The sequence below is a fragment of the Wyeomyia smithii genome, unplaced genomic scaffold (assembly GCF_029784165.1).
Source record: "Wyeomyia smithii strain HCP4-BCI-WySm-NY-G18 unplaced genomic scaffold, ASM2978416v1 HiC_scaffold_8, whole genome shotgun sequence".
Taxonomy (NCBI): Eukaryota; Metazoa; Arthropoda; class Insecta; order Diptera; family Culicidae; genus Wyeomyia; species Wyeomyia smithii.
The window spans coordinates 1-13,361 of NW_026599221.1; the positions used below are offsets into that span (position 1 = coordinate 1).

The window sequence follows — 13,361 nt, forward strand, 5'->3', positions numbered from 1 at the left end:
GACATATACCAGGCTCAATGATACCATCTTTCATCATTTCATTAAACTGCTTGTTGACTTCCTCTCGATACGTTTGAGGTAATCTATACTGTTTTACATTTATTAGTTCACCAGAAGTCATATTTATCGCATGTTTTATTTCATCCATAGGACTCAACTTATCGTCTGCGATAAAGAAAATATTTCCATGTTCACTTAATTATTTTTGTATGCTCTTTTTCTCTTCAATATCCAAACTGTTATCCAATTTTATTACATTACTTAATTTATCTCTTACCGGCGCAATATTTGTCTCAATCCGCAATGTAAGTTATAATTCTAAAGGTTCGCTTTCATATTTAATTTCATTCAAATTTACTTCCTGTTCATTTGTATTTATCAAGAACATTGTAATTAAATTATTTCTTACTTCACTGACGGTACTGCCGATATAAACCCCTGGTCCAATTTGTGTATTCTATTTTCTCCTTTAAATTACATGCTTCAATTCTACAAGATTTTTTTTTTCACACCTAGCTGGTATGATTAAACTCAGATGTCCTTTGTCTTTATTAGTCGTACAAACTTTCACAGAAATCTTTTCACCTGCAGGAATGAGGGATACACTGTGATTAGTATGTTCAATTTTATCCGGTTGCAAATGAGCAGAAGACTTTTGCGGATAAGTTTCTACTATTTGGTCCCTTTCTTGACTAGAATTGCGGAAATATTCGGTAGGCTGACAAACAGTGTTAGATGCTAATACTGGCCAGGTATTAGAACCATCACCGCTACCACCGTACATTCTGTGATGGGTATTCATTCACATATTCATCTTCGCTGTTACTCATTTGAATATCTCCATCAGTATATTTATTAAATAAATCTTCGATCAACCATTTGGATTTTTCACCATTACAGTGAAACAATAAAAAGTTGTTTTGTAAATCGTTCACGCATTCTAGAGCGTTCAACAAATCAATACCCATGTTTCCGCCTACATCTTATTAACTAATATTACTATCAACAATATGGAATTTTATTTCAATAGATTTACTAGAAGAACAATGTATAAAGTCTGTCACTGTACCTAATGTTGTAACGAATTCATTGGTAATTCCACGTAAGAGTAGTATTCAAAAGTGTTAATTTTTTACAATCTTTCACTGCATCAACATTCGATAAACTTATATTTGCTCCTGTATCGACCATTAATTTGCAATGCTTTTCATTTATAGAATTTTTACAATCAATATATATCAATTGCGCGGAAAAGAGCATTGCAGAATTTTCTCGATACGATTCGTAAAGCTGAAGAGTGTTCATCTTTCTTGCTGTAAATGTAAGCTTCATTCTTCGCTGTAAGGTAATGGTTAAGACAGATTCGCTGTACGAACGAAAATCCAATGCTTTGACAAGTCTCTGTAATACGTCCCTTAAATTTAACCAAAAATAATAACTAAAACACATATTTCGATTATTCAATTTTATTATCATTTTATTGTTTTACACCTTAACGTTTGATCCGGTACACTTTTTCTTGCACTTTCGGATGAAAATAATGGAAAAACTTTTCGTCTGCAACAACTTGATGAAGAAGGTAATCCCAATTTTGATGAAGGTAGAAGACAATCATGTAATTGATGTATGACTTTCAAATTATTGAAAATGCAAATTTTTGTTTTTAAATAAATAATGTACGATCGTTTCACCCAACGCTAGTTTGATTATGTATTTTACGAATCTTTTACGAAGTTAGATTACGATAACACCGGTAGGGTGATACACTGTAGAAACTTTTCATTCTGCGTTAGATGGCGACACCGAAACAGCTTTCTACACTTTAAATGCAGATGGCGACACTAAAATAGTTGCTCATGCCGACATATAGGTGGCGCTTTGTGGGAACTTTTATTTGTCAAAACTAGATGGCGGCACCGATACAGCTTTTACACTTTACATGTAGGTGGCGCCACTTCAATAGTTGTTCGTGTCGACATATAGGTGGCGCTCTGTGGAAACTTTCAATTTTCAAAACTAGATGGCGGTACCGAACCAGCTTTTGCGCTTCAAATGTAGGTGTCGCCACTAAGGTAGTTGTTCGTATCGATACATAGGTGGCGCCCTTGGAAGCTTTCCATTTTTAAAACCAGATGGCGGCACCGACACAGCTTTGGCGCCTCGAATGTAGGTGGCGACTCTGAAATAGTTGCTCATGACGGTATACAGGTGGCGCAGGTGGCGTCTAGTTAATTTAGTGGATACAATCACCCCCGAATCTTCCTCGACGGTAGGTGGCGGTAACGAAGGTAGGTGGCAACACTGTGAAAACTTTTTTCGATTGCCTATGTGAATTTAGATGGCGCACCGGAGAAGCTTATTAAGCTTGTACATGCACCGACGATTCTAGGTGGCAGTATTCTGGCTTTTTCCTTACATTTATTGCTAAAGTGCGAATTTAGATGGAGTTAGTGGTGAATATTAGTAAGTATTTGAACCTTTTTTTCTCACTTTTCCCCAGTGTTTATGCATCGAGAGAACCATTTTGAGCGCCATTAACTATATATATACGATTAGGCAGAGACGTATTCTCAGAGGTGAACCAGCCTGGTGGCTGAAAGCCTCTTTAATAAAGATAATAAAAAAAGAGACGTATTCTGGATTCGGCATAGGATCGATCTCACCGATCTGTCGGCCATAAAAGTAAAAGTAAAGTATCCTTACAGAAATTAAACAGAAGTAAAAATATTGATAGAACCACTTCTAGAATTGTTAAATATATTCAGGATCAGGCAGAAATTGAACAGAAATAATTAAACATTCATTCAATCGAACCATTTCTAGCAGCATACACTTAATATATAGATGGGATTATGTATGCGGAAATTATACAGGAAAATAAACATCGGTAGAATCCATATTGAGCGTTATCGATTATATATAGAGTTAAAAAAACGAAGCCAAAAAGCGGCCAGAAAGCGGTCGAAAAGGGACAAAAAGCGGCGCTTGAAGAGCGTAATAAGGAGTGTGTGGAAATGGAGCAGCTGTATCGTTCACAAGAAACACGTAGATTCTACGAGAAACTAAAACGCATCCGGCGCAGGCTTTGTGCCGCGAGCTGAAATGAATCAGATGATGGAGCTGTGAAATGAAATGAAAGATGGAAGAATCTTGACGGATGAACGTGTGAGGTGATATCGACAGGTGGAAGCAGCAACTACTACAATGAACACTACTTCAATGGCCCAGAGGCAGAGGACCAAGCCGAAGACAAAGGCGGTAGGAGGAACGACTTCGTCAGCACAGCGGATGAGGGAGACATACCGCACTACATACCACGATAATAAGAGTGATGCTGTGTGGATGCTCAAGAACAACAAATCAGAGCTGCAAAGGCTGGCATCGCAGCGGAGCTTATCAAGCTGGGCCCGGATAGGTTGTGGCTTCCTGTCTGCATCAGCTACCGCTTAAGGATCTGGCTTTACAGAACAGGAAGGAGGGAGTAATATAATATGCCCAATATAACAAGAAGGGGGCGACAAGTTGGAATGTGACAACTACCACTACCGAGCGAGAGCGAGAGCGATCACGATTCTCAACGCAGCCTACAAAAAAGTGCTCTCCCAAATCTCATTATCATCCCGGCCGTCTCTCGCCGCTAGCACGAAGGTTTGTAGTTGTGGGAAGTTATCAAGCCGGTTTCGTGGATATGCCCATCGCCCAATCGACAACGGACCAAATTGCAAACGCTGCGGCAGAGATCCTCCAAAAGTGTCGCGATTACCAACAACCACCTATTACGACACTATCGACCGTGTGAAGGCTATGGAAAGTTATGGACTTCCCTGCGAAACTAACAAGACTGATTAGAGGATATGGATATACAAGTGCTGTGTGAAGATATCACCGCACCCGTTTGAGACACGCAAGGGGCCGAAGACAAGGCCTCCTGTTCCTGTGTTCTCCTGCCTCTTGAAGTGAAGGTGTGTGTTATGAACACACGTGCGTGTGCGGCCTTTAACATGCGGGGCACAACAAATAAATCAATAAATCCAGCCAGTTCATCTGAAAGGACCAGGCGTCCAAGCGGTTGCTCAACAGTGTGTAAACCAAGCTGAAAAGCATGTGCAGGATTGAAGGTGAATACGTCGAAGACCAAGTATCTGCTAGCAGGGGGAACCGAGCGCGCCCTATCGCATGAGCATATGAGTAGAGATGAGTTCGAGGTGGTTGACGAGTTTCGGATGTTTGTTCGGATCGGATCTGACTAACGAGTCAGACAACAACTGCAGCAGAGACGCGCAGCAGCGCAGACTGGAAGTCGTGCCTACTACGGACGCCACAAGACACAAGTTGAGGTCTAGCAAAATAATAAGACCGGTAGTCCGAGTAGGGGCACGAGACTCGAGGACTAGCCGTTTTCGAACGACGTGTGCTTAGGACTATGAATGAACCATGAGCTGGCGCAACTCTCCTGTACTTCTAAGCCCAGTAGGAAGGGTACAATGGGCGGTAAGAATGCCGTGGTGTTGTTCGTCTCGAATCCGACTAGGAGAGCTAGGTGGTTGGACCAAGTGGAGCAAGATCTCGGAAATGTAGGACGCTCTCGAGAGACAAGCTGCCTGCCATGGACCGCGAGTGCGTTGGCGTAACATTGTGACTGCTTACCTCTTACCACACAATCCCAAGCCGTGGTGTGGCCTTTGCTGTACACGTAAGAGTCGTCTCCATTCCACACGATCGATGGCTGCAGTTCGCCAGCTCTGCAGTCTGCGTAGGGTCCGCCGGTCGTCTTTCACCTGATCGATCTACCTTGCCAGCTGTGCACCTCTCCGTCTCGTCCCACTCCCTAGCCCACCGCAACCTGCCAATCTTAGCGGTGTGGACGATAGATGGATGGCTCCCCAAGCAGCTCCTACAGTGTTCGTTCGTGGTTCATTCGCCTTCTCCGCACTCCGTTCTCCTTCTGCAGTCCACCGAAGATGGTACGCAATACCTTCCGCTAGGAAACAGGCAAGGGCGCGTTGGTCCTCGACAAGCATAGTCCATGTTTCATGCCCGTAGAGGACTACCGGTCTGATCAGCGTCTTGTAGATGGTTAGCTTGGTTCGGCGGCATATGCTACTCGATCGGAGCGTCCTCCGGAGACCCAAGTATGCACGATATCCTGCCATAATGCGCCGTTGAATTTCTCTGCTGGTATCGTTGTCGGCAGTTAGCAGTGAGCCCAGATACACGAACTCATCGACGACCACCTTGATTTCATCACCACCAACTTGTACTCGAGGTGGGAGGTTAGCACTGTCTTCTCGTGAACCCCTTCCTTTCATGTGCTTCGTCTTCGATGCATTGATGACCAGACCCCAGTAGTTGTGACTGAGCTCTCCTGTTTCGCCAGGAAGGTAAGTAAGTTCAGTCACTAACGCCACCAATGTGCTCAACCTGAAAGCAAAATAGAACCAAAGAAGATGAAATCACTTGTAACTCTTTATATGTTAACGCAACCAAACAAACTCATAGAAATACATACACTCTCACCTAGTAGGTTCACTCGTAGGAGTGCTATTGCTAATAAATCAATTACATATCATATTAAGCTGCTGCTAGTCTTCCCTCACCTTTTCCTTCCTTCCCCGTTGTCCGATATGTCATTATGCATCCATTTTCTCTAATTTTGCGCTGTATAAACCGAATTAAATGAAACATGAGAAACCTGAAATCCTTTAATATCAGTGATAACGTACCTATCATTTGGCAATACTTTCTTCATTTTATTCGGTCCTTTAATAACTTTTGCCGATAGTTTATTTGTGTCATTTATTTTTATTACCACAAAATCTCCTTCCAAGTGTTGTGTATTTGCGAGTCTTTTTTATCGGTTGTAATTATATTATGATATCCTCAAACATCACTATCAAGTATCTGTGCTCTGTCTTGTAAATTTCTTGTAAATTTATATTTTCACTAGCCCTTTGGTTATTTCTAACAAAACATTCAATGTTCGAATTTTCATTGAACAAATTATTCTGTTGTGTGCCAAATGATAATACACTGGGGAACACTTGGCAATTGACCTGTTATATGTATTATTAAAATGTATGTAATGTTTGGCAGCAGTTCATCCCATACACCTGGCTCATTAGACACTTTTGCAAGCGTAAGAGTTAGTGTTTTTTTATTCGTTTTGCTGGCCCATTCGCTCTAGGTGTTCTAGATGCTCTTTTTACAGGTTCATTGTAATGTTCTTTACTAAATCACTAAACTTTTTAGATGCGAAACAAGCTCCTCTATCAGTAAAGATTCTCTCTGGTTTGCTATAAAAATTATAATAATTTATAAGATGTTTGATTACTTCTTCTGAAGTTGTTGTTTCAACGGGGAGCAATTGCGTAAATTTTGTAAAAACGTCAACTATAACCGATATGTATCTAAATCTATTTGAAGTAGGCCCATTTGTAATGGCTCATAGTGATTTATCAATAATTTTAAGGAAACCCTCTTCCCAGTTAGAAGTCGGGCTGAGAATATACAAGTTAGGCAATTTGGAAAAAAAATTTCACATATTTATTTTATGCTGCTGAACCGACATAAGTTTTTATTTTCATGAATTATTTTTTCTTTTCCTATATGTCCCCCATTATCGTGACAGATTCTGAGCACATTATCAATCATTAGTTCTGGAACGACCAACAAATTTATTTTGTCATATTTTTTTCTTCTAGCAAAACTCTGCTGCGGTAATAGAGTGCGGTTTGTTTTCCCGGAAACTAGACCAACAATTGCTGTTTTCAAGCAGAACCTATCGAGTTTTTCGCGTTAGTAGAATAATCTGATGACGTGGATTGGAGATCGCAGTAAGCTACGAAAGCGAACGGACGCGAAAAGTTTTCGTGTCACAATTTACAGAGTTTCGATTTTGTTTTGTGAAAAAAACAAATATTTATACAACTGGAATTACTCATACGAATACGAACTGGAGTCACGCATAGGAATTGGTTAACTGATCCCGTTGTTGCTGCCCTGGAGTCGAACAACCTGTGCTCAAGATCTTTTGTTGCTGTTCATCGCTGGCAGTTGACGCATCGTTTTGATATTGGAGTGCTGTGCATTACAGAAGACCAGCTCCGGTGGATACTCGCTGTAACGAGATTAGGGAGGCCGAAAGTAAAGGAGACACATCGGTCTGCCTCGGTGCTTGGAACAGCTAAGTTGTTTTTTTTTTTTATACTTCTATTCTGGTGTGAGTTTTTTCAAACTTCGGTGGACGATCCACGCGATGGAGGTGGACGTAGCACAGTGTTCGGAAAGGACTGAAAGCAGGGTCAAATAAATAACTCCTTGGGGTTCCTTCCTAGATCTTCGATATCTTCGCGAGTTCATCTTGAAAAGTGCAGTAATTTATTTTCGGTACCTGGGTGAGTCATTGATGAGAGTCAGTTGTTATGATGTTATGGAAAGTTCGGGCGAATTTCGTTTTATTTTTGGTCACATAGTTGCTGTTTTTTTCACTTGCTTTCTTGCATTAGAGAATGAAGAATAAACAGATGTACATTATATTTATCGTATGAAATTGTGTGCATTCGCGTTGATGAATCTGTGTGCAATATAATGCCGAACTTGATGTTGAACTCCATACCTTTTTATGACTTTTCTAGCTTTTGAATAATTACTCTGCTCCCAGACAGAGTTTTTGACAAATATGTTATATATTCAAGTTAAAAAATATAATACGAGACATGATTACTTTAGCGTTTCGAGGATAAATTAAGAATTTTATGTTGTAAATAGTGTTAATGCACTTTTGTCTAATATTTGGGCTTTGGATGCATGAATGTTACCATGTTTTTGATATTTTGTTAAAGAAACAGGAGATATAAACCGTTTCTCAGTATAAATGGAACTCAAATTTGTTTCATATTCCTTTCAGAGATTTGAATTAATTCATATTCCTTTCAGAGAGCGAGTAATGGCGCTATAACCATAAGCAAAAATGCTAGGACTAGAGTTAGTACTCAAGTTCCAACCGTAACAGTTGAAGCGAGTAAAGGCGCTATATCCTTGGTTTTGAAACCCGAACATAAGGAGGAAATACCTATGTTCCATCCCAGGAGATTGGTCAACAAAGGAGTGTACTTTCTTAGCTTTATCACTCCCAACGAATTAGGTATATTACTTCTTACATACGGATCGGTTGGTACGGATTGTCCCCGATCTTAGATTATATTGTATTATATTGCGCTACACAGTAGGCCTGGCCGTTGACAAGAAAAATGTATGGAAATCATTTTTTCAAATGATGGATATCATTTTCCAGGATCCTTTCAAGTACTGGCTGTGTTAGTGTAGACTAGACTAGACTAGATTTGAAATTAGCATTTTCTGGTATTTAAAAACGTTTCCGGCGATTTTAAGCTTATTTTGGTATCATTTTCTTTATTGGCCTCTTCTAATTTTCTGTATTCAATTTGAGATCGCTTTTTGTTCTGGCCTTTTTGGCATTCTGAAACAATTTTCGGCGTTTCTGGACTTCGAATTGGGGATCATTTTCCTTCCTGGCCTTCAGAAACATTATTCGGCGGTTCTGAGCTTGGCTTGAGATCGCTATTGTTTGGCATTTTTGGCCTTCGGTAACGTTTTGGACTTCAGAAACGTTTTGCAGCTATTCTGAACTAAATTTAAGACAATTCTGGACTTCAGAAACGGTGTCCGGCGATCCTGAGCCCAATTTGAATCAGTTTTTTTTTGGCTTCAGAAACTTTCTCTGGCAACTGAAAGCTAAGTATACGTTTTGTCTTGTCTGTATTGTAAAGTGATATTTTGATGCTTGTTTCTAGTTTTACTTTATGTGAGAAAACAGATACAGAGAGCTTTTGATTTCATCGTTGAAATTGTGTGCGCGGTATTTTTTTTCCGCAGGGTTTCAGTAACAAGTTTTATTTTTGTCCACAAAGTGTTAGTGTGGTTTGTGGAGTTTGGAGTATGTGTTTCTCAGGAATCATATGCTTTGATTTTTTTATTGTTCTAGCTTTTGACCAGTTGTTTTACATAATTTGTTATATTTATGACTAGTTCGGCACTTTGTCAATAAATTTAAAAATATGTTCAGGCTTATATGTATATTTGCTTTTATTAAATTGTTGAGGCTTTGGATGCATGGAACATTGCCAATTTTCATATTTATTAGGCGTATTAGGCGTACATTGTTAAGAGATAATCGACGTAAACGCCGAGTTCCTGCGCGTATGTGTCGGCCGGGGGGATTTAAGCGGTTGCTCGTAACGCTTCGGTGTAAACGCGTATTCAGCCCGTGCGAGTTTCGCTGATATATGGACTTCTGGCGTGTGGTGATTTCGCGAAGTGAACCCAGATATTTCATCATATCTTTCTTATCTTCATCAACGTTAAGTCGGAGACTGCTCGCGCGTTGCATCTAAATTATTACATCGGAAATCGAAGTAGATTTCGTTGAGTCGATAAATATCATTTCAACCCCCGCGTCGGTACCTTCCATGAGGTCGTATTATCTTCAGATGGATCAACAACGCGCAATTGTTTTAGGTATAAAGAGCATCACCTCACGAGGAGATATACGGTAATTTTAAGTTGTCTCGGTTTAGTAAAAAATCCTGTATCCTCGCGTACGTTTTATTGTTGCGGTGTTACATTGTCAAACTAAATAAGTTCGAATCACATTATGAATATCGTGGCGGATGTAATAAACTTTTAGACGCGGCACTTGTTCTGAAAAACCCGACATTAGCGCATCGTTTACCAAAACGAACCCTGCTGTATACCTTCCCCTTTATCCAACATCCCAGTGATTTCTCGTGGAAGTGCAGAGGTGTTCTCGGCTTCCAATAAAGCGAGTATCATGTCAACATATTCCTATACAAACTCCTTCTTTGACCTGCATTCGGATGCGGCCGGCGCTGGTATTGCCTAATATAAAGATTTAGGTCACCTGTTTTTACACATTGAGGATGCATGTTGGTCCCAAACATCATCTGTTGGTTCTTTGTGTAATTACAGCTGATCTGGCAATAACGGAGTAGCAACCGCGGGCGGTCAATCATGCTCATGCTCATGCTCAGTAGAATAATCTGATGACGTGTTGGATTAAACGGAATTCTGTCTTTCTCTGAAACATTCTCCATCATGCTGCTGCTATTGCTATTCGATCGAACCGGTTTACATTGTTACTTGTTTCCAACTTTGTAAAAACATATTCACGATGATTTCCGTGCAGTTATATACAATTTGAGGCCTCCGGTTAGAAAAATTTAGTTCTTCTTCCATGCATGATTTTTTAAAGATTAAGTCTTCCGCCATGTGACAAATCCGGACTCATCCGAAGGCGTCATTTCGTATTCCAGCCCCATGATTACTGGTAGTTACACCGTATGAATCTAAGCATGATTACTTCTGAAAAGAAAATAGGTAAACAAACAAAAAAGAAACACAACCTAGTGAATGAAACAAGAATAGGATTGTTTTATAATTTGAACAATCTGCTTCTGTGAGCTCTATGTTTCTTTCCCCCAATTAAAATTGTCACTGTTTCAGAAGACCTAATATTTACAACTTCATATGGTTCCTTTCTAAGTGGTTTTAGTTTTTGACCCGCACCAGTGGTTATATTTTCCAAAAATACATTGTCACCTATGGTTAGATTTATTGGGTTCATATTTCCATTAAAATAAACTTTTGAAACTTCTTTAATTTTTTGTGATTTTTTTTTCTAAGCACTCTTTGGGTCTGTCAAAGAGTATGTTTCAAATTCATAACATAATCATACACAATATTAGGTTCTTTGGTTAAATCTTGCGGGAATGCACATACTTGACCGAATATCAATTCGTATGAAATGAAATTGGTACTTGAGAGCGGTGTAAGCAAAACAACCAAAAGGAGTTACTAACACCAATCGTTTTGTTTATTTTCAATTTCAGCTCTCAACAATTTTTCGAGAGTACGATGACAACGCCCTAACGCCCTATTAGATTCTGGATTATAGGAACTAATGATGATTTTTGAATCCTTAACAAATTGTCTAATATCTCGTTTCATGTTTCGCCATCGATATCGACTTGCATCTCTCTATGAGCACCAAACAAAGATTTGTGATAAACATGAAGAACTCTTCTTATTTCGTTATGATTGGTTGACCGTTCTAGTGTACCTTGGTGTATTTAAACAGTAACTGGACAATTTGCAAAATCATATTTCATCATTAATTTGGATAACATTGAAGAATGACTCATTGAATTGGTTGTGATGTGGTCAATTGCACATTTCTTGAAATGATTTTTCAAACAAAATGATTTAATTTCCACAAAAGCATTGAAACTTTCAGCTATTGACAATTGATAAGTGCTTTTTATCAAGTAATATTTGTTTGGATTCTAGGCAGTAAATTTTAATTTTCACTTTATCTCTTCTGTACAAAATAAAAAACACTTTCAATAGTTTTTTGGGAGCATGTTCAATTGAATCTAAAATGTCAAAAACTTGTGATCGCAATAAGTGAACATCATATTGATTTTTAAATGTAATAAAATTTTCACAACTTCTTTTTGTCAGAAAATTATCAAAATCTAATGCGCTTTGTAATGGCAAATAAATAAAAACTCATCTTGATTTTCTTTGGAACTAGTATCGGCATCATAATCATGGGAAGAATTTCTTCCGTCTCGTTTAATAATAACAACACGAAACGACTATCTTGGAAAACGAATTTCACTTGTTTTAGTATTAAAAAATGTTTCAATACGTTCTGTTTAGTAATTTTCGAACTTCAAACATATTGCTAAAACATCCTCGAACCTTTTATAAAGTTTCTTCGGACGATGTTGAAAACTTTTGTCTATTGTAGTATTGACAAAATTATCATCTATCATATCTTTTACATTTACATTCGTATTGTTCGTAGTATTGCCAATTTTGGTCAACTTGCATAGCAAGAACATTTTGAGGACATCAGTCACTTCTGTTAACACTTTGGTAAGTTTTCTCCAGTGTTTGCTTTTAATTGAACTTCGCGTTGTTATATCGCGTTGTTGGCAGATATGTCTTGCAAAAGATTTGTTTCTGATCTTTTAGAAATATGAATTCCTGCGTCTATCCAGTATCCGGATATGGTATCCTGCCTAAACAATCTGCTACTTCGCTTAGCAACACATTTCGTTATCGTACTCCATGAGTTCAAGTCTCCATCTCATTAACCTAGAACATGGATCCCCGAGGTTGAAAAGGTATAGTAACGGCTTATCGTCAGTACCAATAACAAATGTTCGACCGAAAACGTGTGTCCTAAATTTTCTCACGCCGAATATGATTGCCAATAATTCCTTTTCGATCGTAGAATGATTTATTTCAGCTTTACTGAATGTTGTACTCGCGAAAGCTATTGGTAAGTCCAAATCTTCGCCCTGAGACAAAACTGCACCTATTTTGAAGCGTCTGTTGTAATTATTAATGAATTATTTTTTTTGTTTTTTCCTATCATCAGGATGTTGCAAAACTGGTGGTTTGGCTAATTTCATTTTCAAAGTATCGAATGCATCGCAACATCTTGAATTCCATACAAATTTAACGTCTTTTTTCTGCAAATTATGCGAAGGTAATGGTATCTTTGCGAAGTTAGATACAAACTGACGATAATAATTTGCAATTCCCAAAAATGACCTTTACTCAACAATATTTTTAGATACTGGAAATTCAGAAAAAGATTCAATATTAACAGTATTTGGCAGAAATCCATTCGCGGAAATCGTGTGACTTATATAGTTCAATTCTTTTCTTAGGAAACTGCATTCATTCGAGTGGAGTTTGAATTTAAATTTTCGCAAAGTTTCCAACAGGCTTTTCAATTGTTCGTTATGTTCAAACAATATATAACCAATGTATTCATTGGAGTCCAGTAGAGATTGGGTTCATGAGTTGCATGAATGTGCTAGATGCATTCATCAACCCAAAAGGCATACGAACATATTGATATTTGCCAGATGATGTACTACAACTTGTTCTATCTTTGTCATCTATATTCATTAGAATTTTATGATAACCTGATGCCATGTCCAAAGTTGAAAAATACACGGAATTTTGTGATTGCTTAATTATATCAATTATATTTGGTAAATGATGTATATCAAGATTGGTTTTTCATTAAATTTTCTAAAATCTACTACAACTCTAAATCTTTTGTTACCATCAGTACTCTTTTTCGGAACCACTAACGAAGGACTGTTATATGGACATATACCAGGCTCAATGATACCATCTTTCATCATTTCATTAAACTGCTTGTTGACTTCCTCTCGATACGTTTGAGGTAATCTATACTGTTTTACATTTATTAGTTCACCAGAAGTCATATTTATCGC

At 38.4% G+C, this 13,361-nt stretch overlaps 2 long non-coding RNA genes across 3 annotated transcripts; both read right to left on the reverse strand.

The window, feature by feature from the left end:
- Positions 1 to 1,311: 1,311 nt before the first annotated feature.
- LOC129733795 (uncharacterized) lies at positions 1,312 to 6,813 on the reverse strand. Of its 2 annotated transcripts, none has more exons than XR_008729712.1 (3): positions 5,724 to 6,813; positions 5,518 to 5,658; positions 1,312 to 5,421 (listed from the first exon to the last, which is right to left on the reverse strand). It is a non-coding gene; the product is annotated as an uncharacterized LOC129733795 (long non-coding RNA). The 2 variants fall into 2 exon arrangements; XR_008729713.1 differs by having other exon boundaries at positions 5,510 to 5,658.
- Positions 6,814 to 10,068: 3,255 nt separating this feature from the next.
- On the reverse strand, positions 10,069 to 10,892 carry LOC129733797 (uncharacterized). The gene is made up of 2 exons (XR_008729716.1): positions 10,559 to 10,892; positions 10,069 to 10,401 (listed from the first exon to the last, which is right to left on the reverse strand). It is a non-coding gene; the product is annotated as an uncharacterized LOC129733797 (long non-coding RNA).
- Positions 10,893 to 13,361: the final 2,469 nt, after the last annotated feature.